At 50.9% G+C, this 26,876-nt stretch overlaps 1 protein-coding gene across 1 annotated transcript in view; it reads right to left on the bottom strand.

Moving 5' to 3' along the window:
- PACSIN1 (protein kinase C and casein kinase substrate in neurons 1) overlaps positions 1–23,139 on the bottom strand; it is a 63,741-nt gene extending 40,602 nt beyond the window's left edge. The window contains exon 1 of the mRNA XM_027127007.1: positions 22,891–23,139. The gene's annotated coding sequence lies outside the window, so the exon portion shown is untranslated. The remainder of the gene's footprint in view (positions 1–22,890) is intronic.
- Between the last annotated feature and the right edge of the window lie 3,737 nt (positions 23,140–26,876).

Here is a 26,876-nt window from a genome sequence, read left to right as displayed (position 1 = left end):
TAAGTTTACACAGCCAGCTTTCTGCCTGATGCCTAGCTGACATCCTGCCCATTTGGGGACGGGGGTGGAAATTAGGAGTGTTGACAGAAGAGGAAAGAGAAGAGAGCAGGAAGTGGGAGAGGAAAGAGGTGCTCCTGAGAGAGGTGTCAAGAGTAAGGGACTTTGAACTGAGCCAAATGACTTGAATGGTACATCCCATAAGGGGAACTGGAGACAGGCTTGAACTTGTAGTAACTAACACTCATGCCAGAATCCAGACAGTAACTAACCAGTGTTTGCCCACGTTCCAGGAGGCATTCCAAGCACAGCATAAAGACCTGCCTATAAAGCCCTTGGCTGGGAAGTGGTGTGAATCCTCACCACCCGAAGTGTGGTCCATGGACCAGCAGCACTGACATCACATGAGAGTTCATGAGAAATGCAGAATCTTGGGCCCACAAGACCTCCTAACTCAAGATCTTCGAGCAAGGTCCCCAGGAGACTGCTAAGAACATCAAGGTTGGAGAAGTTAGGCCCAGAGAGCCCTTGGAATTACCTGCTTCTAAGAGGACCTTGATGGTCAACAGGCAGGGGTACACCATGAAACAAGGAAGGGGGTTGCTGTGGGGCTGGCCCTGAGTTGCTTTCTAAAGGAAGGGGGGAGCCAAAGGCCAATAAAACTAAGAAGGAAATCTGGGGCCCTGGACTTGGAATCCACTGCTGGGTTCATGGTCACTTTGCCACTAACTTGCTGCATGACTTTGTACACGTGATTAGCCTCAGTTTCCCCTTCTGTCCTATGGGGCTGATACTACGTTCTCTTGCTGCCTTTGGGGGCTGCTGTGAAGCCCAAGGGAGCTCGGATGAGAAAGCATTTTGGAAACCATGAAACACTGGACAGGGTGCGTCACCGCGGATGCTTCTGGCTGTCCTCATGAGATCCACAGAAGCGTGGCCTCACAGGCAGCAAAACTGACCTGCTTCCTTCCACAACCCTTCAGAGTTGGAATCTCAGGCTGAAAGGAGATGGCCAAACCAAGTTACCTGAGGGTGTTATTATCTGATAACATTTTAATGTATCTGCCAGGATTTGGTTTTGAAGAAGACACTTGGAAATGAATATCAGGTATAGTCAAGTGGGGGTGGTCCTGGAATTCCCTGGCGGTCCAGTGGGTAGGACTCGTGCTTTCACTGCCAAGGGCCTGGGTTCGATTCCTGATCAAGGAAATAAGATTCCACAAGCTGCATGGCACAGCCAAAAAAAAAAAGTGGGGGTGGTCCCAGGGCTCCCCAAATCTCACACCCGCCCACCTGCCAGGGAGCAGTGGTTTCCCACCCTGACTGCACATAAGAATCACTGATGTCTGGACCACCAGAATGGCTAAAATAAAAGGGCAGACAATACCAAGTGTTGGTGAGGATGCAGAGCAACCAGAACTCTGGAACACTGCTGGTGAGAATATAAAATGGTGCAGCGGGCTTCCCTGGTGGCGCAGTGGTTGAGGGTCTGCCTGCTGATGCAGGGGACGCGGGTTCGTGCCCCGGTCCAGGAGGATCCCACATACCATGGAGCAGCTGGGACCGTGAGCCATGGCCACTGAGCCTGCGCGACCGGAGCCTGTGCTCCGCAACGGGAGAGGCCACAACAGTGAGAGGCCCGCGTACCGCAAAAAAAAAAAAAAAGAAAAGAAAAAATGGTGCAGCCACCTTGGAAAACTATTCAGCAGGGATTTCCCTGGTGGTGCAGTGGTTAAGACTCCGTGCTCCCAATGCAGGGGGCCTGGGTTCAATCCCTGGTCAGGGAACTAGATCCTACATGCATGCCACAACTAAGAGTTCGCATGCCGCAACTAAGGAGCCAGTGAGCCGCAACTAAGGAACCCGTGAGTCACAACTAAGGAGCTCGCCTGCCACAGCTAAGACCCCATGCAACCAAATTTAAAAAATAAGAAAGAAAAAGAAAACTATTTGGCAATATCTACTAAAGTTCACCAACCCTGCCACTCTCAAGTAGACACCCAACAGTAACGAGTGCACACGGCCACCGAAAGACATGTACACGAGGGACATCCCTGGCGGGTCAGTGATTAAGATTCCACACTTCTACTGCAGGGGGTGTGGGTTTGTTGGACCATGGTCAGAGAACTAAGATCCCACATACCGTGGGGCGTGGCCAAAAAAAAAAAGGGCAGATACACAAATGCGCACAGCAGTAGGATTCACGCTAGCCCCCAAACAACCCAAAGGTCCACCAATACATGAAAAACTAAATATTGATCAATTGTGTGCTGGGCTGTGTGCTGCGCCGCCCAGAAGCCCTGCTTCAGGACAAAAGTATCCCCCAGCTGTGGGGAATATTTACTGCTGACAAGTCTCAGTCCCTCCCCAAGGACTGCCCTCCACCTTACAGCCCTGTCACAGGGGAAGCTCGCATCCAATAACCGGTTGACACGGGCCTGGATCCCTGGATCCTTAATTCAGGACAACTCTGAGGCACCATCCCAGCCTCAGCGCTCCCCAGGCGATCAAGGGAGGCCGGTGTTAAACGTGCACCGTCGGTCCAACCCCTCCCTCTCTCTGGCCTGTCCTGCTTCCCTGCCCTCTTACAACCAGACCAAGATCCCATGACCCTCCCTCGCACAAGTCATTTCAGAGTCTGTTTGCCCGGAACCCAACCTAGCCAGTAGCTCTAGGAAGCAGCCCCTGAACAGTGGGATGGAGCTGGGTCACCCACAGATGGCGGGCAGTGAGGACCACAGCTGGGGCAGAACTGGCAGCCTGCAAGTAGCAGCAATGAAGCTGCCAACACCTTTCCAGGTTGGACTCGAAGGGAGCGCGCTGAGGGGGCGGGGAATTTCTCTGGAGTTTGAGAGGCTAGGGGAGTCATAATTAATTATAAAGCCCAAGGAATGGGCCGGCTCTTGCTGGGGCTCTTATGCACTGGAGAAAGACAATTCTAAAAGGCTGAGAGTGATTAATCACTAATTTAAGGCCAAGTGTGGAAGCCAAGGACCTCCTTAGCTGCATATAAATTCTCCTCTCCTGCAGGTGGAGGGGAGGGAAAAGCTGAGGGGCAGGCACGGGGCTTAATTATAAGCAGAGCAGAATGTCAGAGAAGGTTGAAGTCTCAGCCAACGACGAGTCTGCAGCACCAAGGTCAGGCCCTGCTCCGGAAACAGTGGGACTTGGAAGTGACCCCTCAGAGCACAGGACACGCCCTGCTTGAGGATGATGCTGAGGAACCTCCCTTAGAATTGCCCCCTCCTCTCCTGGCCACCAGAGCAATAGCTAAGGTAAGTCACACCTCAGCCGGCAGCTTGAAGGAGGCCTGCATTGGCAGAACCAGGAGAGCACAGGGGATGCGATCTAAGGGGCTGGATCAAGGTTGGGGGTGGGGATGTAGAGCCGGATAAGAGAGAGTTAATACCATAAACAAGCACTGACACCCTGACAAGGACCCCGAACGATGGTGTTAGCACATTGCTTGGAGAAAGTGGTATCCCAGGGAGTTCCCTGGAGGTCTGTGGTTAGGAGTCCACGCTTCCACGGCCAAAGGCACAGGTTCGATTTCTGGTTGGGGAACTAAGATCCCGCATGCTGCGCAGCGGGGCCAGAAACAAAGTGGTATCACAGCACAAGAAGTAGAAATGCCAGGGCTGCCAGGTCAGATGGTGGAAGAGGGGTCAAAAGGCTCAGAGAAGTGAGAGTGTCAGGTGAATATGGAGTGTCAGGCTGGAAAACCCACCAGATGTCCATCTTCTGCAGGACAGTCTGACCGACTCTCCATTTGCCAAAGCCATAGGAAAGTGCTGGTTGTGGGGCGGGGGGTGGGTGCCAGCAGCCTGACAAGCTCAGGGATGAGTGTCCTCTGAGGACCTGAGACTAGGAGCCGCTGTTACGGAGCTGGGCACCCTGACAGCAATGGAGAGGACAGGATGCCCAAATAAGAAGCCAGGTGGCAACACTTACTGATCAGAAGCAAGGTGAGTGCAGTTATCACAACTTTTGGCGAGGTCAGAGGGCAGTTGGGAGGGCCTGACATGCACAGCTTTGGAAATGGTTACTAGAACCGGCATCCCTAGAGGCAAGCCAGATGGGCAGCCAACCAGGACACTGCCCGCTCTCTGTAGTCAAAAGAAACCAAGGCCTGGGAATTCCCTGGCGGCCCAGTGGTTAGGACTCAGCGCTTTCACTGCAGAGGTTCAATCCCTAGTGTGGGAACTAAGATCCTGCAAGCCTTGCGTTGTGGCCAAAAAAAACTAAAAGAAAGAAAGAAAGAAACCAAGGCCTGATGATCTGGATCTGAGAGCTGTACCCCAATAAAAAGTCCTGATCCTTTGCCCAGTTTCCACACCTGAGCAAGGTTTCAGGTCCAACAGACTGAAGGAGAGCGAGGGCCCTGCGACCCCAGAACAAGTATATATGGTAATGATTCCACCAGGCCCTCCCCAGAGGGACTCACACAGCCATTCATTAGGGAAACCACCAGTGGAGAAAGAGGATACCCAAATACCCAGGCAATTCAAGGACTATTAGACACAGGGTCCAAACTGACCTAGGTACCAGGGGCCCTGAAAGTCATCACGGGCCCTCGTTAGGATGGGAGCATATGGGGACCAGGTGATAAATGGATTTCTGGCCCAGGTCTAGCTCCCAGGGAGTCCACTGGGTCTACCCTGTGTCCCTCTGTATTATGTGGGGGCAGTCACCTCGCTGTCTGGGTCTGATGTCTGCCCTGCAGGTGAAGGGCCGCCCTAGGCCGAGAGGCTGGAAGAGTGGGATGTGGATTCACATCCTGAGATCCACGCTCCCCTGTGAACACCCAGAGGAGTGTCCTCGGAACCCACCAGACCCTGTTCAAAATCCCAGTCCTGCCCCTTCCTGGCAAGTGACCCTTGATTTCCTCATCTGCAAAGCGGGGCGAGGGCACCTGCTCCACACAGAGGCCGTGAGAACCATGGTGAAGACCAGCGTTGCATACCACCTCCTCCTCCCGAGCTCTCAGCTGAGGCTGTGATGATGATGCTGAGAAAACAGGAGCCTAAAGAGAACGGCCCACACTGGCTCCCCCGCCACTGCTCCCCACCCCCAGGCTCCGCCTCTCTCCCACTGGGCACCAGCGCCCCCCAGCTCCCCAACTGCATCGCCCCAACAATTCTCTCCCCTCCTCCACAGGATTAGTTTTTCCCTCACGTAGGGAAACTTACCCATCAAGGGAGAAACGGTGGTTTTTCTATCACTAAAAAAAAAAAAAGTCTCTCCGCAGACTGCAAGCTGCCCTAGCCCCTGCCCGGTGGGACTGCTCCTTGGCTCCTAGCGGACACCCCTGGGAAGGTCGTCCACCCACCCTGTCTCCACCCCTTCCCAAAGCCCCTCCAGTAGGGCTCTGGCCCCCACCGTGCCAAAGCACCCCGTCCCCGTCTAATCCTCCTCCTGCCGTGCTCAGCGGCCACCCCATCGTTGGCCCTGAAACACGTGGCCCCTCAGCTTCTCTGACACCACGCCGCCATCTGGGTCACTCCTTGGTCTCTCCAACCTCTAAGCCTGCGCACCCAGCCCGGGCCTGGGGCCCCTCGTCTTCCCCATCTACACCTGCTCTCAAGGGGAGCTCATCCGGCCTGTGGCTTTAACACCTCACTCATATTTCCAGCCCCAACTCTGCCGCCGAATTCCAGCCTGTAAACCCAACCCCCTCCTTAATGCCCCCTTTGGATGTTGAACAGGTAGACACGTCCCAACGGAACTCTCTATTGCTCTAGTCTTCGCCATCTCAGAAAAGGACACCACTGTTCACCCACATGCTCAAACCAAAGACCTAGGTTCCTCTTCTTCCCTCACCCCCATAGCCCCCACTGACTCTCCCTTCACCAGACCCAGAATCCAGCCACCCCGCAGCCCCCTGCCATGGACGGTGGGTCCGCACCACCATCGTCTCTCCCCTGGAGGATGTGTAGTTTCCTAAAAGGGTCTCCCTACTTCCACCCTTGCCCCTTCTGTCTGTCTGCATGACAGTCATCTTCTTAAAATATAAGTATAATTTTGATGTGTCACACCCCTGCTGAAACCCCCCAGTGACTCACCGTTTCACTGAGAACAAGTTGCTCAGGCTTGCCAGGCCTACAGGCCAATGTGGAACGTCCGGAGCTGTTTGTTTGTCTTCACCTCCGACCTCTCCCCACACCCCCTCACTCCCCTCCTGGCAGTTTGTCCTTACTGTGTCCCTGACACAAATCAGGCTCTGCCCTGCCTCCGGGCCTTCGCATTTGCTGCTCCCTGTGCTGGGCTGCCCTTCCCCTGATATCCACAGGCTTATTCCCTGCCCTGTTTAGGTCTCTGATCAATGTCCCTGACCCCCCACCTCATCTAAAACAGCCAGCCCACCCCCATGGCTCCCTAGCCCCTTTCCCCTGTTCTATTTTTCCATTGTAACACTTATCACTCCCTGATGTTACTTTTTTAAATTAACAGACTTTATTTTTCAGAGCAGTTTCAGGTTCACAGCAGAATTGAGCAGAAAACAGAATTCCCACATAGCCCCCCCGCCCCCGCCAACACACACACACATATACTCCCCTGCCCTCAACACCCCTCATCAGTGTGGTTCATTTAGTACAATCCACGAACCAACACTGACACATTATTATCAACCAAAGTCCATCCTGTACATTAGGGTTCACTCTTGATGCTGTACAGTCTATGGATTTTGGCAAATGTATAATGGCGTGTATCCACCACTATAGTATCATACAGAACGGTTTCATTGCCCTAAAAATCCCCTGTGCTCCATTTATTCCTCCCTCTCTCCAAACCCCTGGCAACCACGGCCTTTTTATTGTCTCTGAAGTTTTGCCTTTTCCAGAATGTCATATAATTGGAATCATACCATAGGTAGCCTTTGCAGATTGGCTTCTTTCATTTAGTAATACGTCTTTTAAGGTTCCTCCATGTCTTTCACGGCTTGACAGCTCATTTCTTTTTATCATGGAATAGCACTCCATTGTCTGGGTGTACCACAGTTTATTTATCCATTCACCTATTGCAGGACATCCTGGTTGCTTCTAAGTTTTGGCAATTAAATTCCTTAATGTTCACAATACACAATAGCAAGCTAAAGGCACTGATGAGTCCTGCAGTAAAGAAAATTCTTTACCTTGGTTGAATTTGCTTTTTCCCAAATTTGACCACTGACAATGTGTCCAAGTGCAGCTTCCCACCTCCTGGAGTTCATCCTAGGAGGGCCCTTCTGGGCTAGGGCAGCCAAAGTAGGGTTTTCCTTGAAGGAGAGGAGCTGAGAGCAACAAAGCAGAGTGGGAGGCACCCAGGGAAAGGAAATGGTTGAGTTTGGGGGTTTGGAGGATGTGGGTTGGGCTGGAGTGAGGACCCCAAGAGAAGCTATGGGAACTAAACTGGGGACCTGACTCTGGTGCCCTGCAGCCACATAGCAGCTGGGTGCCCCTGGGCAGGCCACCTCCCTCCTCTGTGCCTCAGTGTCACTGTAAGATGAGGCCCTACTGCCCAGAACTGCTGAGGCTATAAGTGAGTCCTTAGGTTGGTTTCTAGAATTCAAAAAGCCTAATGCCTCCAACACCCAGACTGAGTCTCAAAGACCATTCCCCGTCAAATGGATCTGCAAGGAAAAGACAACCCACAGAAATGGGGAAAAGAAATTGCAAATCATCTATCTGATAAGGGGCTAGTATCTAGAATACATAAAGAACTCTAACAAGTCGACAATAAAAAGACAAATTACCCAATTTAAAAATGGGCAGGGCTTCCCTGGTGGCGCAGTGGTTGAGAGTCCGCCTGCCGATGCAGGGGACGTGGGTTCGTGCCCCGGTCCGGGAAGATCCCACATGCCGCGGAGCGGCTGGGCCCGTGAGCCATGGCCGCTGAGCCTGCGCGTCCGGAGCCTGTGCTCCGCAATGGGAGAGGCCACAACAGTGAGAGGCCCATGTACCGCAAAAAAAAAAAAAAAAGAAGGGCAAAGTATATGAAAAGACATTTCTCCAAAGAAGATACAAAAGGCCAATAAGCACAGGAAAAGATGCTCAATATTATTAGTCCTTAGAGAAATGCAAATCAGACCCACAATAAGGGGGAATGTAAATGGTACAGTCTAGAGAACAGTCTGGCAGTTCCTCAAAAGAGTAAACATAGAGTTATGAAATGATCCAACAATTCCACTCCTAGATATATATCCAAGAGAAATGAAGACATGTCTACACAAAAACGTGTACACTAGTGCTCACAGAAGCATTATTAATAATAACCAAAAAGTGAAAACAACTCAAATGTCCATCAACGAATGGATAAACAAAATGTATATACATACAATGCAATATTATTTAGTCATAAAAAGGAATGAAGTACTGTTATATGCTACAACATGGAAGACCCTTATAAACATTATGCTAAGTTAAAGGAGCCAGACATGAAAGATATGATTCCACTTATATGAAATATCCAGAACAGGCAAATTGACAGAGACAGAAAGTAGACTGGTGGTTGAGGAAGGGGGAACTGAGCAGTAACTGCTGATGGCCATGGGGTTTCTTTCTGGAGAAATGGAAATGTTCTGGAATTAGATAGTGGTGATGGGTGCACAACTTTGTGCATGTACTAAAGGCCACTGAATTATACATTGTGAAAATTATGGTATATGAATTATACCTCAATTTAAAACAACAACAAATATATATATATACACACACACACACACACACATATATATATATATATATATATATATATACATACATATATATATATATATATATCTCCAGCTCTTTGGAGAAATGGCTGATTGCAGCTCAGATGAGCCAGGAACATCTTCATTCCAGAAAGCAAGGACACTTCCAAAGCTGTGTGAATGGATGCCAGAGTCAACTTCAAGAGGCTCCCACTGGCCAAAGATGGGAAAATTTGAGCATCACTGAGAATAATGAGTCCAAGGACTGAAACTCATAAGATTTATAAAAATCCATAATGATAATCAAAATCTAAAAAAAAAAAACCAAAAAAGTCTGCTAATAACCAAATATCTGCAAGAATGTGAGCACTGGGGACTTCCCTGGTGGCACAGTGGTTGGGAATCCGCCTGCCAATGCAGGGGACACAGGTTTGAGCCCTGGTCCGGGAAGATCCCACATGCTGCGGAGCAACTAAGCCTGTGTACCACAACTACTGAGCCTGTGAGCCACAACTACTAAAGCCCACGTGCCTAGAGCCCTGGTTCTGCAACAAGAGAAGCCACCACAAAGAGAAGACCGCACACTGCAACAAAGAGCAGCCCCTGCTCACAGCAACTGGAGAAAGCCTGCACGCAGCAACGAAGACCCAATGCAGCCAAAAATAAATAAGTAAATAAAATTAAAAAAAAAAAAAAAGAATGTGGAGCACTGGGATCCTGCACACACTGCTTGTGAGCTGGTACAACCACTTTGGAAAACAGTTTAGCATTATCTAGTAAATTTGAAAATACACATTCCCCATGACCCAGCAATTCCACTCCTAGGAATACACCTTGCAGAACTGCACGCATGTATTTACCCAGAGTCGTGCAAAAGAATGTTCTGAGTAGCATTTTTCACAAAAGCCACAGTCAGAAAACAATCCTGATGTCTGTAAACAGTAAGCTGGATAAGTAAATCATGATACATCTACATATCAGAACACTATGCAATGATAAAAAACGAAAGGACTGGGACTTCCCTGGTGGTCCAGAGGTTCCTGTGCTCCCAATGCAGGGGGCCCAGGTTCAATCCCTGATCGGGGAACTAGATCCCATTTTCATGCCGCAACTAACAGCCTGCATGCAGCAACTAAAAACATGCTGCAGTGAAGATCCCGCAGGCCGCAACTAAGACCCGGTGCAGCCTAAATAAATAAATAATAAAAAACAAACAAAAGGACTACCGCTACAAAGAACGATGTAGATGCATGGTAAAAAGAAAATGTTGATTGAAAACAACAACAAAAAAAGACATAAAAGAATACATAATTCCATTAATTAAAATTCAAAAAGAGACAGAGGGCTTCCCTGGTGGCGCAGTGGTTAGGAGTCCGCCTGCTGATGCAGTGGACATGGGTTCGTGCCCCCGTTTGGGAAGATCCCACATGCCGCGGAGCGGCTGGGCCCGTGAGCCATGGCCACTGAGCCCGTGAGCCATGGCCACTGAGCCTGCGCGTCCAGTGCCTGTGCTCCACAGCGGGAGAGGCCACAGCGGCGAGAGGCCCGCGTACTGCAAAAAAGCAAAAAACAAACAAAAAGAGACAGAAAGAACTATTCGGTTTTAGATGCAGACTTACGTGGTAGAACCAAAAACAAAGCAGATAATAACCCCAACTATTTAGAATGGTGGGTCCTTCCAGGGAGAGAGAGGGGCTTGTGGTGGGGAAGGGTCCCTGGGGGTCTTTTGAAGCAGCAGCAATTCTCTATTTTTGACCTAAATGGTGGGGACATGGGTGTTGGCTTTATATTAATTTGTTAAAATGTATAACCTATTTTATATACTTTTGTATTTTAAAACTAGGACTATTACTCACTGGTCACCTTTGGAGGTTGCTAAAGCACCAACTCATTTCTCCAAAAAATGATGAAGGGAAAGAATCAAGCCTTTATCGTACTGTATATGCCATATTTCAGAATAACAAAATCGGTAAAGAGGGAAATTTCTTTATAGAAGTCCAGCAAACGAAATGATCAAATTAGAAAACTCACCATCTGGTGGGAAGAAAAATGTGCTGGAAATCTGACGTTAACTTGCAGCGAAGGTGGGAGGGCCACGGCTCTCAGGGCTACTCCCGTCTTCCAGCCCCTGCATCCCCACTGCTGACCGCAGCCACGGCGCCCAGGCTGTGAGCAGACTAACCGCTCCAATGGCCATGCCAACAGGGAGATGGGCTTCTCTGCATGCGCCTTCTATGCTATTTTGTTTCCAAAGTTTGCACAAATATTCTCAGAATTCTGCCAAAGGGGGCGGGCGTGGGGGGGGAGGCACCTCCTTAGCATGGCCCCTGGAGGAAGCCTCCAGGCCTGAAGTAAAGGACAGAGGCCCAGCCATCACGGCCCAGCACAGCTGAGCAATGGTTCAGAGCAGCCTGGTGGTGGGGCAGTCAGGGGGTCCTAGGAGGAGCAGGGAACTGATGCAAGCTGGGGTGCCCACCCCCACTCTACTGCTTCATACATCCCCATCACCAAGGCAGCCTGAGGGGCCCTCCCCACACCTCAACCCCTCAGGTGGAAATGTCGTGACTTGATTTCTCCCGGCTGGGCTTGTCTTGGCCCTGCTTGGGGAGTGGTGAGAAGGGAAGGAAGCCCCACTGTGATTTGCCACCCCGCCCCTGTGGCCCTGTCCAGGGGCACCTGAGCCAGCTTTGCAGCTTACCAGGCCAGCTGGTGTGAGGGGGGAGGGGCCCCCAATGCCCGGGCCCAGCTGGGGCTGGCTGAAGGGCCACCCAGTCAGTCGGGGCCAGTGACAAAGGTGCTGGGAACGGGGGCAGAGGCAGGGATCCTGGGCCCTGTATGGTGGGGAGGCCTCCCATCAGAAGTGCCCCAGCTGGGGCAGGGCCAAGTGGGGCAGGTGAGATGGCAGCTGGTCACCTTACACTCGGAGAGCAGGCGGCGGTGGCAGCCTGGTGTCCGATGGAGCTGCTGATAGAGGTGACACCAGATATCCCACTGTAGGTGGGGCCGTGGGAGGGGAGGCAGGAGTGGAAAGAGCAGTGTTCAGAGGGCTCTATAACACACTCATGGAGGGACCTGGACTAGGAGCCTTAGGCCCCTCTGCAGCCTCAACTTACCCATCTGAAAACGGGGCGCTGGGAAGGTGAAGCGAGCTCATCAACACAAAGAGCCTTACACAGTGCCCAGCACATAGTAAGTGCTCAACAAACATCACATGCTGTCATTATGGAAGCTGGGGCTGCTGAGGGCTCAACAGGGGTTAAGCAGGGGGTCGGAGGGGCGGTCAGCTAAATGCTGGCAGATCCAGAGTGAAAGCTCCAGGGGGCAAGGACAAGGTGGGTTTCATTCACCACTGAATGGCCGGTGCCCAGTTCAGCCTGGGCACACAGCACTCAATACATATTTGCTGAATGAATGCATGAGAGTAAAACAATGATCCAGTAGCCACTAACACAATTTATCAACTAATCAGGGGATCCCAAGTAAGAATGAATCGAATCCCAGGTCTGCCCTGCTCCTGACTGTCCAACCCCAGGCAAGTCATCCCTGCTCCCAACGTCAGCTTCCTCATCTATCAAATAGGAATAATGCTAATTAATAAATACCTTCCTCATAGGCTAATGGCAGGGCTCAAAGCAGAAAATGGACATGAAGGTGGAGGAGGTACTGTCAGCACCCCTTTATCCTATGGGGTACCATCCCCAAACTGCTGCAGGTGGCTCACAGATGCCCCCTTCTCCTGAGAGATGTTATTTTTTAATTGAAGTATAGTTGATTTACAATATTAGTTTCAGGTGTACAGCATAGTGATTCAGTATTTGTATAGTTTATACCCCATTAAAAGACATTATAATGGCTGTAATTCTGCGTTATATAATATATCCTTGTTGCTTATCTATTTTAAACATAGTAGTTTGTATCTCTTAATCCCATGCCCTTACCTTGCCTCTCCCCCTTCCCTCTCCCCACTGGTAACCACTAGTTTGTTTTCTATATCTGTGAGTCTGTTTCTGTATACATTTGTTTGTATTATTTTTTAGATTGAACACCTAAGTGATATTATACAATATTTGTCTTTCTTTCTGACTTTATTTCACAAAGCATAATATTCTCTAGGCTCATCCATGTGGCTGCAAATGGCAGAATTTCATTCTTTTTTATGGCTAATATTCCATTGTGTGTGTGTGTGTGTGTGTGTGTGTGTGTGTGTGTGTGTGTGTATACACCACATCTTCTTTACCCATTTGTCTGTTGATAGGCACCTTGGTTGCTTCCATATCTTGGCTATGGTAAATTATGCTTCTATGATCACTGGGGTGCATGTATCTTTTCAAATTAGTGTTTTGACGGCGGCTTATAGGTGAGCAGCCTCACCTAGAAGTGCCTGGGAGGTTATGCCCTCCCCTAGGCCTGATAAAGAGGGTACAAAGGCCTGGCCCCTTGCCTCAAGGAAGGCCAACCCTGCACTTGCTGCTCCCACTCCAGAGCTCCCTGTGGGATCACAGCTAGACTTAGCTGAAAGCATATCTTTCTCCAGCTCCTTCCTGGCCCCATCAGGCGCCCTCTCTCCCGTCCGTGTGCATGCCTGAAGGAAACCAGTGACCCAGGAATCTCTGTCCTAGGTATGGCTTCCAAGGAATCTGACCTAAGACAGGAAGTATTTTGTAAACCATGAAGTGCCACGCGCAAGTATAGGGTTGTTTTATTTTCCAGGAAATGCTGGAAGGAGAGGAGCTGACAGGGAGGGATCTAAGTGGCAGAGGAGGTCTGCTCTGTGGGCAGAGTCGAGCCGCCCTGCCCTCATGGGACTCACAGGCAGGTAGGGGAGACAGACCAGAAACTAACGAGACTCTAACACGAGGGATGCATAAGTGCTATGATGGAAAAGAGAGCAGGGTCAGGGGATGGAGAATAACGGGGCTGTTTTAGATGAGGTGCTCTGGGAAGGCCTCTCTGAGGAGATGACATGTGCAGGGATGTGCCACGTGGACCTCTGAGGCCAGGCACAGGGAAGAGCAGTGCAAAGGCCCTGAGGCAGGAGGATATTTGATATGCCCAAAAAATGGCTAGGAGCCCAGTGAAGAGGGAATGACATGACATGAGGTCAGAGGTACTGGACAGCCAGATCACATAGGGCCTTGTAGGACCTGTTATAGGACTTTAGGTTTTATTCCAAATAAGAGGGAGTCATTGAAGTTTTGAGCAGAGGAGGGATATGATCACATTTAGGTTTTATAAGGATCTCTTTGGCTGCTGGGGCAAGGGGGGTGCACGGAGACCAGTTAGAGGCTGCTGCAATGATCCAGGAGAGAAATGGTCGGGGCTTAGAGGGAGGGCAGCAGTGTAGGTGGTGAGAAGTGGTGGGATTCTGGGTGTCTTGAAGATAGAGCTGGAGGATTTATGGGTGACTGCACAAGGAAGGGTCAGAAGAGGGATGAACCCAACTACCAATTTACAGAGGGGACAGAGGAACATGTTAAACTGCACCGTGGGGATGCAATCCACAAAATCCAGACTGTGGGAAATCCTATGAGACAAACCACCTGGCTTCTCCAACAGGTAAATTGCCAAGGACAAAGAAAAGGATGGAGGGGGGAAAGTATGGATTAATAGAGACTAAGACTTATCAACCAATCACACTGTGTGTGGACCTGATTTGGATCTTGAGTCAAACTAGATGTAAAAAAAAGACATGTCTGTGACAGCTGGGAATGTGAATGCATATTTGATGATATAAAGAAATGGTTTCTTCTTAGGTGTGATGATGGGATTGTGATGATGTTAGGAAAAGTCCTCATCTTTTAGAGATATATCTTGATATACTTATGATGAAATGGTGCCTGGGATTTGAATTATTCCAGGGCGGGGGGTACAACAGACTGGCCATGAGTTGACAGCATTTGAAGCTGAGTGGTAGGTACACGATGGTTTATTACACTATTCCCTCTGCTTTTGTAAATGCTTATATTTTTCCATGATAAAAAGTTTAAAAATAAAAGAGGAGGAAACCAAGTCCAAGGGTGGGGGGTGTTGAATGTCCCAAGGCCCCTCCGTATGTCAGTGTCAGGTACAGGACCTCACCCTGGGCCTCCGGACACCCAGCCCTGGCTCCTGCCCCACCTCAGCTGTCTCTCCTCTCGGGAGGCCAGTCAAGGCTGGACACAGGCAGGCCAGGGATAGGGTGTGTGGCCCCAGAGAAGGCCCACGTGGGGCAGAGTGGGCCTAGGGGTGCTGGGCCTCTGCCAGGCCCTGCAAGGAGCAGGGAGAGCCCTGGGCCACCTGCCCCAGCCAGGCCAATGAGGCCAATCACCTAAACTATCCAGCACCTGCCCCACCAGCCCCACCTCCCACTTCTTCCTTTGGGTTCCTGTGCTGATTCCTCCCCTGCCCCAGTGTCCACCGCTCTGGGTCTACCATCTTTTCCCTCCAGGTCTACTCCTGCCGAAGACCTGCCATGATCAATCACCCCCAGCCTTAGGGAGCAGGGCCTGCCAAGGACTCTCTTCTCTGAGCGTGGTCATCTCCACCCCCTAACGAGAAGGGCTGTGGCCTCCAGGTTAAGAGCACAGCCTCCAGATCCAGACTGCATGGGTGTGAATCCTACCTCAGCCACTTACTTGCCAGCCAGTGTGACCTCAGTCAAGTCACTTAACCTCAGTTTCCACATCTGTAAAATGGGATAACCTCATAAAGTTACTGAGATGACTAAATGAGTTAATAAACATGAATAAATAGAACAGTGCCTGGCACAGGTCAGAGGATCTCGGCCCCCTCAGGCCCCCTGGCACTGCTGTCCAGGGCCTGCCTCCCTTCTCTGTGCCCTCCTGATACCCACATTTAACTCCTTTCCCATCCCACCAGTTTTCATCCACCCCAGGATTGGGAGGAGGAAGGAGAGGAGAAACAAGCCCATGAGGAAACCAGTGAGAAACCAGCCACAAATAAAAACTCTTCAAACCCAAGTGGCAGCATCCGACTCAAATGGCATCAAATTTGCATTTGAGGGGAGTGCAATTCAAACGCTCACTTTTTTTAGATTTCCAAGAAAAATCCCAGGTATTATGAAGTAGAGTTTTAATGACGTTTTGTAGGAGCAATGATGTTTGTTGTATAAAACGCAAACAGGGACTTCCCTGGTGGCTCAGTGGTTGGGAATCCGCCTGCCTGTGCAGGAGACACGGGTTCGAGCCCTGGTCCGGGAGGATCCCACATGCCGCGGAGCAGCTGGGCCCGTGAGCCACAGCTACTGAGCCTGTGCTCTAGAGCCCGAGAGCCACAACTACTGAGCCCTCATGCCACAACTACTGAAGCCCGTGCGCCTAGAGCCCGTGCTCTGCAATAAGAGAAGCCGCAGCAGTGGGAGGCCCGCGCACCGCAACAAAGAGTAGCCCCCACTGTCCGCAACTAGAGAAAGCCCGCGCACAGCAGCAAAGACCCAACACCACCAAAAATAAATAAATAAATAAATTTATTAAAAAAAAGAAAAAAACGCAAACAGCACAGGGCACTAAAATAAAGAGGAAATATTCCCCCTCTTGCCTGGCATTTGACCTCCCAATACCTGCCCCAGAGATAAGCTCTAATAACCATCAGGTGTGCAGCCTTCTCGACATTTTTACGCAAATGTGAACACAACATACATATGTATATTTCGTTAAGTGGGATCATACTATACACATTGTTCTACAAAGCTACTTGCTTTGACTTGCCAATATGTTCTGACCATCTTTCCACCCTGATATTAAGCTCTGCCCATTCTTTTCTCTGGGTCCCCAGCACACAGAAAACATTCAGTCCACATTCACTGACCAAATGAAAGAATGAACAGCTGCCAAAGTCACAGCATCTCGCGAGGTCCTAACATGTCACCAGCCCTCCTGACGGACGTTTAGTTTTGCCACACAGACCATTCCACCCAGCTCTCTGTATCCTACTAAGGGGGTGCCTGTAGGAGAAATCCTGGGACGTGGAACTGCCGGGTTAAAACTTTGGTGGCTACTGCCAAAGAGGTAGTGCCGACCTATCCTCCAGCTGATGGGAGAGTTCCAGTTTCCCACACCCTCTGCCACCTAAGAGCTTTATTACGATGATGACTTTCATTTCCACAATGGATTAGTCTTATTTAGTGACTCCACCCTTGATCATCAAATCTCCTTTGTCCCTCCTGAATAAATAATGGGATGGATCGGTTTATTATTTCTGAGCAGCACTGGGGAGCCAAAATCCACAAATGGGGAGTTACTCTCTGGACACTGAACAGAAACAAATGCAAAATTTTACAGGTGCAGGGACTTCCCTGGTGGCACAGTGGTTAAGAATCCGCCTGCCAATGCAGGGGACACGGGTTCAAACCCCGATCCGGGAAGATCCCACGTGCCATGGAGCAACTAAGCCCGTGGGCCACAACTACTGAGCCTGCGCTCTACAGCCCATGCACCTCAACTACTGAGCCCACGTGCTGCAAATACTGAAGCCCGCCCGCCTACAGCCCATGCTTCGCAACAAGAGAAGCCACCGCAATGAGAAGCCCATGCACCGCAACAAAGCCCATGGGCCACAACTACTGAGCCTGCACTCTACAGCCCATGCACCTCAACTACTGAGCCCGCTTGCTGCAACTAGAGAAAGCCCGCATGCAGCAACGAAGACCCAACGCAGCCAAAATTTAATTAATTAAAAATGATTTTACAGGTCCAAACATTTATAGATGTAAAATTTTAAAAATCTCATTCATTTCTAATAATGGACATGTTAATTTTTTTAAACTGTAAACTTCAAACAAGTATCCATTGACCTTTCCCCCAAAACTAAAGAAGAGAAAATTAGGACCCCTAGGCTCCCTCCCTCTCTCTCTCCCCCTCCCCCCAGCCCCCCAGCCCCCCAGCCCAGTCTAGGGTAGCCAGATTTAACAAATGAAAATATAGGACACTCAGTTAAATCTGACTTTCAGATAAACAACATGGTTGGGACTCTGCTCTCCCAATAAATAAATATTAAAAAAAAAATTTTAGTACAACTATGTCCCATGCACTATTTGGGATATACTTATACTAAAAAAAAAATTTCAGATAACCACCAAATTTGTTGGTTATCTGAAAATCTGGCAAGCCGACCACAGCCTCCACCCAGTATTTAAATATCAAGTAATTTTTAATTTTTTTCATAAATTTATTTATATTTTATTTATTTATTTTTGGCTGCGTTGGGTCTTTGTTGCTGCGCACGGGCTTTCTCTAGTTGCAGCAAGCAGGGGCTACTCTTCATTGCGGTACGTGGGCTTCTCATTGCGGTGGCTTCTCTTGTTGCGGAGCACAGGCTCTAGGCGAGCGGGCTTCAGTAGCTGTGGCACACGGGCTCAGTAGTTGTGGCTCGTGGGCTCTAGAGTGCAGGCTCAGTAGTTATGGCACACGGGCTTAGTTGCTCCGCAGCATGTGGGATCTTCCCAGACCAGGGATCGAACCTGTGTCCCCTGCATTGGAAGGCCGATTCTTAATCACCACGCCACCAGGAGTGTCCCAATATCAAGTAATTTTTATTTTTTTGGCCACGCCACATGCCTTGTGGGATCTTAGTTCCCCGACCAGGGATCGAACCTAAGCCCCCTGCATTGGGAGCACAGAGTCTTAACCACCAGACGGCCAGAGAAGTCTCAAGTAATTTTAGAATAGGAGCCAAGGGACTTCCCTTGTGGCGCAGTGGTTAAGACTCCGTGCTCCCAATGCAGGGGGCCCAGGTTCCATCCCTGGTCAGGGAACTAGATCCCACATGCATGCTGCAACTAAGAGTTTGCATGCCACAAGTAAGGAGCCAGCATGCCACAACTAAGGAGCCGGCGAGCAGCAACTAAGCAGCACACGTACTGCAACTAAGACTGGGGGCAAACAAACAAACGAATATTAAATGCAAAAAAAACACCCCACATAATTCTCAATTTTAAATAAATAAATAGGAGCTGAGGCCCCCTCTGCCCTCCCAGTCTTTAGGCATCCTGCTACCCCCACACCCAAGCTCGAGGTCTCCACAGGCATCCCCCAACTCCCACTGACAGGCTCCCCACCCAGAGATGCCCCACCAACTTCCTTGGCATTAGAGTTCCTGTCTCCCCAGAGCTATCTGGGGCCAGCTTCCTGCTGGTCTTCTCCATTCGGCCCATCTCCCGCCTTCCTACCCATCCTTTCTGTTGGGGGTGCAGTCAGCACATGACCCTCAGCTGGCAGCCCCTTCAGGGATGGCAGCTGCTGCAGAGCCACCTGCCTAAGGGCACACTGTGGGCCACACCCAGTGCTGAAAGGATGCTGAGGTCCTAAGGCCCAACCATTCCAAAGCGACTGGGAAGGGCCCCTCCAGCTCCAGAGCGCCCTGGGGTTCCCTTTTGAGCCTGCATCAGAGCTCCACTTTTTAAAAATCTATCTATCTATCTATTTAGTTAGTTAGTTAGTTAGTTAGTTTGGCCACGCTGCATGGCATGCAGGATCTTGGTTCCCCAACCAGGGACTGAACCCATGCCCCCTGCAGTGGAAGCGTGGAGTCCTAACCACTGGGCCACCAGGGAATTCCCAGAACTCCACTTCTCTTTCCACCCGTTCTGCTTCCTTCCTCTGCTATGCACAGGTCCGAGGACCACTCCCCTGCCCGCATAAGTCCCAGTCCTGGGACCCTCACCTGCCCCACCAGACCCCAGTCCCCACCTCCCCCTTCCGGTCCACGGGTCCCTGGCTAGAAACCGGCCACAAAGTGCCCACAAGTGGGTAGGTCTGGTGCTAGCTAATAGTTTTTTCTAATTTGGCTTTCCAGTACATTCTAGATTTTCCACACAGGCACATATTACTTTGGTAATTAAAAAAAACCCAATAACCATTGTAAAGCAATTATACTCTAATAAAGATGTAAAAAAAAATAATAATAATAAAAGCCTTTTTTTTCTTTAAGAAAAATGTAAAACCAAACCAAGCAGCCCTCCTCCTATCTGACTCGCCCACTCCTCCCCCCTCCCTCGTACCTGCTTCCCCAGGGAGGACTTCCCCCAGATCAGCCAACTCCCACCCCAATGCCTCCCCTGTCCTGCCAGGCCCACAAGCAGTTTCACTTCTCCACTGAAGGCTTTCCACCACCAGCCCATCCTTGCTGGGGGTGTTATAGGCAAATTCTGAAGGGGTCCTTAGCTCCTCTTGGGAGGAGAATGCTAAAAAGTCCTGAAATTGGTGAGGAGAGAAAGTGTATGAGGGGGACCAATATTTGCTAACTCATCCCACAAGTAGGAGCTAGGCTACTGTGTGCTAGGCACTGGGGACTCTGGGAACAGGACACAGACCCTGCCCCCAAGGACTCCACAGCTGGGGGTGGGTGCGAGGAATGAAAAGCCAGAGAGGATATTGTGTGAGGTGAGGTGAGCTAAGTGTGGGGAGGAGGAATTCATGGAAGCTTCTGGAAGGAAGAAAAGTTTCAGCAGACTCCTGAGGGTGAGGAGGAATGGGTAGGGAGGAGGGGGGAGGGAGCGTGTTTTAGGCAGGCGATCAGCCTGTGCAAAGGCCTGCAGGTGAGAGAAGTGTGATTTATTTGAGGAACTGAAAGTTCAGAGCAGCTGAGGGCAGAGGTGGGGTGAGAAGGGAGAGGAAACCCAGGCTTGCGGAGGGCAGCGGGGCCACAGGAGGGAGACTGCACTTTGTGCTCAGGGCAATGGGGAGCCAATGAAGGATGCAGGGCAGGGGAGTGACAGACTCAGATGTGCATCTTATAAAGATTTCTGCCTGCCACACAGTAGGTGCCCAAAGAGCCCCACTACTATGGGTGTTATTATTCTGGGCATCCGAAACCATCACAGTCACAATCATGCACACGCTACCTAACATGTGGGGACTTTAGCCACAGAGTACCTGAAACCTGTGTCTCCACAGAGATGAGCCATTCAGCAGTAAGGTCCACAGCCCTCTTGCTCTTGCATTAGGGAATGTATTAGGGAATGAAGGACTCTGGAGTCTAGGCTCAAATCCTAGCTCCTCCAATTTCAAACCGTGTGACCTTGGATAGATGACCTCTCTGTGCCTCAGTCTCCTCATTTGTAAAATGGGGGTAACAGTACCTACCTCATTGGGCTAATGTGAAGACTGAATGACTCCATTCACGAAAAATAGTTTCCTTCTGACACGTGGCAGATGCTGTGCACTGTTAGTTTCTACTGTTTTTACTGTATCCCTCCCCGAAAGGCCACCAGGGCCAACCACTTGCAGGCACTAACCTAACCATCCTCCACCTCCCCCCACTAGCCCTGAAGCAACACGCCCTTACTCTCCATTACTAGGGGCCAGGACAGAGCCAGACGGGACTGAGGACAACTAGACACTCTGACCTGGGTCTGGGGCCTCACCCCAGCTCCCTCGAGCCCAGTGGAGAGAACACTGGACTTGGGGCCAGGAGCTGAGTGCTGGCCCTGGCTCTGCTGCTGACCCTCTCTGGGCCTCAGTCTGCCCCTCTGTGAGATAAGAATAAGAACATCTTGCAGATATTTTATCAGCATGGCTGTCAAAGGAGCAACAAGGGCTGGGGAAGCTCTGAGGAGGTCCCTGTCACAGACAGAGCCTTGTGGCTGGGCCAGAACCCTTGCTGGCAGCCTCCTCTTCTGGCCTGGGTCGACTCCTCCACACAATCTTAAGGTCTATTCAGAGCTCGCTATGAGGACCTCAGAGGCTGAAGATGATCTGGCTTGGGTCTCACAGACGCCCTGATGCTGACCGGGACCCTCCCAAGGGCTGGGACAGAGACAGAGACCCTGGAGTGAGCTTAGCACCCCAGGAGAAAAGTGCCAACCCAGGGGCCTGAGGAAAGCCAGACCTTCACCAGGGCCTTCCACCAAGTCTGGACCAACCAGGGACTCATACCAGGGGCCCAAAAAGACCCTTTGGAGCCCTCAGGACTGCAACGTTTATCTCTGAATGCCATAGATGCGCATCACTTCTAGGCCCAGGAAGGGCCTGAATGGGAGTGTCTGTTTTTGGTAGCTCTTCGGTCCTGGGGGATGGGAGGAAAGCTCACGATAGGCTCACCCTCCTCCTTCAGGTTGCCAGCTATTTCTCAGAGTTCAGGTTGATTCATTCACTCATCCCACATTTACGTGGTGCCAGATCCTGGTCAGGTACAGGGGCGATGACAGATAAATGAGACACATTCCTACCCTAAAGCACTTCCAGTGCAGTGGTCGACAGACAAGGCATAAGTAACCAAGCCACAGGCAGGCTAGGCTGGAGAATGCAGGGCAGGAGGCAAGGATCTCACCTGGGGTATCAGGAAGCTGCCTGGAGGGGGGGCTTGTGAGTGGCTTATGGACCTGTTATGGGAAGGCCAGCTGGGTGAGGGATAGAACCTCCAAAATCACTGACAGTTCTGTTTGCACACCCGCCATGCCAGAGCGGGGACAACGTGAGTTATTTATGGTTGTGCCCAGAGAAAAGCATCCATGTGTGTCACTGCACGTGGGGTGCAGAGCTGGGCAGTGGAGTGTGGGGGGCAGCTGGCGCTTGAAATTTGGTCTGGCCAAGCTCTGTGGTTTGTCTCTGTGTCTCTCACGCCCTGATGACCTTTTAATCTCTTCATGGCCTCCCCTAAAGCAAAAATAAGGAGGGGAGAGAGTTCTAACAGGCAGCAAGTGGCCCGGGGGTGGGGAGGAGGGCAGTGCCAGACAGACCCTGGCTTCTGCTGCATCTGCGGGCCATTCATCGTCACCTCCTGTTCCTCTTCCCCCCTCCCATCCAACTGTGGGGGAAGGGGTAGACGGACAGAAGAAAATACCTTTAATTGTAAACCGGACAGGACGTAGGGCACGCATCAGCTGCTGTGCTTCTCCCCAGCCCACTCTGGTCCACAAATAGCCTACGCACCAAGCTGGCATCAGCCGACCCACCCTGCTGGTACCGGAACAAGCCAGGCCAGAGACTCGGACAGGACCCAGGGCGTGCGTCCCACCTTCCCAAGGAACCTATTTCTTGCGTTTTCCCCCAGGTAAAGGTCTCCGCCAGGTCCCTCTCCCAGGGGGCCCAGCTTAGGGATACCCTGATACTACCCGGGTGATGCCCGCGAACCCCGGCGTTTGCAAAGCACCCCCGGCCGCGCGCTCACCTCTCTTCAAGTAACTGTCCAATTCTCCCCTGTCAGTCTCTGCGCCCACCGCACACACGCACCCCCTGACTGGAGCCCTCCCTCCCCACCCTATAGCCAAGGGCCAGGCCTCCTACCTGGGGGCAGGCGCGCCCGGCACCATCCGCGGCGCCGCGGGGCCAAACGGGGCGTCGGGGACCCGGCCTCAAGCCCGGACGACTTCCCGGGGGAAGAGAGGCTGCGCCGCCGTCGCCGCCACCGCGTCCCTCCAGATCTCGCAGGGGCTGCGCTAAGGAGGAAGGTCAGAGCCGAGGAGGAGGAGGAGGCGGAGGGAGGAGGCGCGCACAGATGGGCGCAGATTAGCGAGGCATTTTTAGCGAGCCAATGGCGGCGCGGCGCAGGGCTGCGCAGGTGAAAGCGCTGCGGCTGCTGAGGCGGCTGCAACCTGCTTAGGAGGTGCGGGGGCGGGTCGGGGGAGACACGCAGCACCCCCCAACTCGCAGGCCGGCGCCCTCCTCCGAGGGGGTGCTCGGTGGTGTGGAGGCAGAAGAGCTTTGCGGCGGGCGGGTGCAGAGAGCACCTCCCTTGCACCCTCCTTCCCAGCCCTCCAGCGGGAGCACCGTAGACTCCGGGGTGTCTCTCCCCTCCCCCTCTTTGCCCTTTCCCTACTTTTTAGGACATTCTTCCGGCCCCATCTGTTTCTGCCCTCTCTTAATCCTGCGTCTTCTGGTACATGCGGGGGCGTGTATGGTGGGTACGTCTGGCGCTAGTGTGTGTGTTTGGCGGGGGGGTGGGGGGTGCTCTGGAGTGAGTGCCCCTCCTCCACCACCATCCCACCCATAACCCCCCCCCACCCCACATCAGCTTCGCCCAGAAATGCCCCATTGACCCCAGGGTAGGCACTAACCCTCCTGCCCTGCTTCTAGTTGGCCCTGCTGTCACCAAGACAGACCAGGCCACCTCCTGAGGGCTCTTTGCGGGGCTCGTTCGTTGTGACCCCCAAAGCCTTCACCCTTCCTGCCTTGAACCCTGAATGCTTCCGGAAGCCTGGACACTGCAGCGGGCCCTGGGGCAGCTCTGTTCACTGCAGACTTGCAAAGAACTGTCTTGGATTTATAAATAGGATTTATTCAACACCTGTGTATTGTGCAGGGCACTGATGAGAGGTTGGACTGTACCAGAGTACAAAGCAGACAAAATGGGGGCGGGGGGGCGGGTAAATTGGGAGATTGGGATTGACATGTACACATTACTATCTAAAATAGGTAACTAATAAGAACCTACCGTGGAGCACAGGGAACTCTACTCAATACTCCGTAATGACCCATATGGGAAAAGAATCTTAAAAAAAAGTGGATATATCTATATGTATAACTGATTCACTTTGTTGTACAGCAGAAACTAACACAACATTGTAGATCAACTATACTCCAATAAAAATTACTCGAAAATACTTTATTGCTAAAAAATGCTAACCATCAGGGGGAAAAAAAAAGCAAAATCTCTGCCCTTAGGTACTTCACATTGTGAGGGGAGACGTGTTAAATATGATAAGTAGTATGTAGTGTATGATTTAAAGCGATATGCACAGAGTAGGAAAATAAAGCTAGAGAAAGGGAAAGGAAGTGAGGGTGGTCAGGGCGAGAATAGGTCCCGGCCATCTGCGGGGAGTGGGCGCACCTGAATGTGATGGTAAGCCCCTCGGGAGCATGCAGGCTCTAGTTTGCCACAGAGCTCACCACTCCCTCATCTCTGCACCTGGGTTTGTCACGCATTTGTATTTCCTACCCTCCCTCTCCATCACCCCTCACCAGTGGCACTGAAATTCATGACCCCAGTGACCCAGGGGAGTCCCCAGTGCAGCATGTATTCCTTCAAAAAGAATTCTCTGAGCACTGATCATGTGTTAGGCGTTAGAGTCTAAAGGAACTCAGTACCTGGTGGGGGAGGCCAGATGGCAGTACCTACCCCAAGGATGAACAGGACAGCCAAGTGAGTGGACAATGTTCCGGAGAAGTTCAGATGGCTCTGGGTTAAAGCCATCCAGGAGGCTTCCTGGAGGAGGCAGCATTCCAATGGGGTGCTGAACAATAGCTGTGATTCTAATGAGCCAGATGGGCAGGAGGCAGGGAAGGATTACTGGGAGAGGCCAGCAAACCCAGGGACTTTCGGCAGGTGTCTGGAGTTGGGGTCCTGGAGCATTTCTGGACACCCTCTGTGTCAGGGGTATGCTGATGTCTGGAGCTGACGAAGTCCCACCCCTATCTCCACCCCAGCAGTTCTTGGTCCCAGCTGCCCTCACCTCAACCTGGCATTTTCCATTGCCCCAGGAGGAGGCATGGTGAGCATGTAGTGGGGAAAACACAGGGTTTTCTCCGTTGCTTGTTTGCTGGGTAAAGATGGGCATGTTACTTAACCTCTCTGAGGTTCAGACCCCTTATTTTATTTATTTTATTTTTCAGACCCCTTATTTTAATAGCTGTGTGACAACTTACTTAGCTGATCTATGTCTTGGTTCCCTCATTTGGAAAATGGAGCAGCAATAGCACCTACCTCACAGGTTATGTATTATACAAGACACTCCAGGTGAGCTGCTTAGCATGTAAGTACTCAGTTAATTTTGTTGTCTTTATTATGATGATAATTACACTTGCCTCATAGGGTTGTTGGAATTAGATAAAGAATGTAATGCACCTAGCATCGTGCCTGGAACCTAACAGTTGTGCAGTTATTGGTGTCGATTATATTATCACTAACTACATGTTAGTGATAATAAATCTCTCCCTTTTGGTCTCCTCCAGTGCTACGAAATTCCCCTGTTAGACAGAACTTTTTTTTTTTTTTTTTGGCTGTACAGTGTAGCATGCGGGATCTTAGCTCCCTGAACCTGTGCCCCTTGCGTTGGGAGTGCAGAGTCGTAACCACTGGACCACCAGGGAAGTCCCAGACAGAACATTCTTTCTGTGAGAGGCTAATTCCCCAAGAGTGTCTTAAAGTGCAATCTAGGATGGAAAGACTAGAATATCTGCCCCTCCCCTACTATACATGTGTCATCCGGGGCTTTGGTGTAGATGGAATGGAGCCCAGGAGGGGTAAGTTTTGAAAAGGCAGTGAAGTCCAAAACACGGGACACTCAATGTCCCTTGGCAGCCGGGTATTTGGTGGAGGATGGCAAGAGCAGGAAGGACACAGGTATTCACAGGTGATGGGGTCATAATTCAAAGTGCGCAGAGAGGCTGGAGACTGGAGGTTCACAGAAGCTGGACCGGTTTGGGGCCGTCGTGGGGTGGGTCTTGGAGGGGGAGACCTGATGAGGCAGATGATAGAGAGAGGGGGTAGGTGGTGGGGAGAGGGGGTGATGGAGCAGAAGAGCTGGGCTTATTCCATTTGAAGTTGAGGTATGCCTAGCATTGAATTAAAACCTTAGCAGCCCCAAGCCCTGAAAAAAATGAGAGTGGAAAGCACACACACACACACACACACACACACATGCACACACATCCCTTGCCCATGTGTAATCCAAAATAAAATGTTATTTTGGAAACTGACACAGAACTTCCATGCTTCCTAAAATTAAACTAGCTTCCTTCTAGATTTTCAGACTGCAAAACTTAGCATTCATCAAAGCTAAACTAACCCCCCTCCCCATCTCCCTCTCTTATTGTTTTGTGCCCTTGTCCAGAGACTAAGACTTTCTCCCATTTTCATAGTTCTTTTCACTTTCACTTTTTTTTTCTTTTACTTTTTCTTTCTTTTTTTTTTTTTTGGCTGCACTGCACAGCTTGCAGGATCTTAGTTCCCTGACCAGGGATTGAACCCCAGCCCTCGGCAGTGAGAGCCTGGAGTCCTAACCCCTGGACCACCAGGGAATGCCCTCTTTTCACTTTTCAAAGTGCTTTTCCCATCTCTGATCTCCCCCAAAACTTACTTTTCTCAGTCTCATTAAGTTCTTTTTTTCGTTTTTTTATAAATTTACTTGTTTATGTATTTATTTTTGGCTGTGTTGGGTCTTTGTTGCTGTGTGCCAGCTTTCTCTAGTTGTGGTGAGCGGGGGCTACTCTTTGTTGCGGTGTGCTGGCTTCTCTTGTGGCAGAGCATGGGCTCTAGGCATGCAGGCTTCAGT

The sequence above is a fragment of the Aethalodelphis obliquidens genome, unplaced genomic scaffold (genome assembly GCF_003676395.1).
Source record: "Aethalodelphis obliquidens isolate GAN/ISIS:26980383/991018 unplaced genomic scaffold, ASM367639v1 scaffold31, whole genome shotgun sequence".
Taxonomy (NCBI): domain Eukaryota; kingdom Metazoa; phylum Chordata; class Mammalia; order Artiodactyla; family Delphinidae; genus Aethalodelphis; species Aethalodelphis obliquidens.
Note: the sequence above shows the minus strand (reverse complement) of the source record. Positions and strands in the feature narration are given on the sequence as shown.